This window comes from Corvus kubaryi, unplaced genomic scaffold (assembly GCF_017639235.1).
Source record: "Corvus kubaryi isolate FWS band 111438036 unplaced genomic scaffold, C.kubaryi_AGA036_p1.0 37300, whole genome shotgun sequence".
In the NCBI taxonomy this organism is placed as follows: domain Eukaryota; kingdom Metazoa; phylum Chordata; class Aves; order Passeriformes; family Corvidae; genus Corvus; species Corvus kubaryi.
This window is the reverse complement of record NW_024581093.1, coordinates 19001860-19002432: the sequence shown is the minus strand read 5'-3', so window position 1 is coordinate 19002432 and position 573 is coordinate 19001860.

Below are 573 nucleotides of genomic sequence, written 5' to 3'. Positions count from 1 at the left end.
CACTTCAATTCTCTTCCAATTACTTCTGTGTCTGCCCTTGGGGTGTGCGTTCACAACCTTCTTTTGGGAGCAAGTATGGGCCACCGATCTTCCCAGCCAGTCTCAAAATACATATATATTCTACAAATTGCAGCCCGGAGGAGACGCCCGGCAGGATGTTTGTATCCGCACGGAGGATATGGAGCAGCCTCCCTTCTCCGTTCCTCCCAGACGACACCCGGCAGCAGGGGCGCACAGGCCTCCCCCGCAACCTGCCCGGGACCTTTCTCGCTCCCCGCAAGGTGCCCCTCGGGGGTGCAACATCCCGCTGGGAGCCGCGCGGGCAGAGGCTCGGGATGCGGGAGCCGGGAGCGCGCAGGGCGGTCACAGGCGCGCTCGGCCCGCAGCGCCCCGCTCCGCGCGGAGCTGCCCTGCAGACCATGCACGATCCGGCGGCCGCGGGGGCGGCGGGGAGCGGCGGGCGCCGCCGGAACGTGTCAAACTTGAGAGGCGAGAGCACCCCTGGAAAGGCGGCGGCCCCGGCCGGCCCCGCCCGCGCCGCGGCGAGGGAAGATGCGCCGGGGGCGCGGCAGG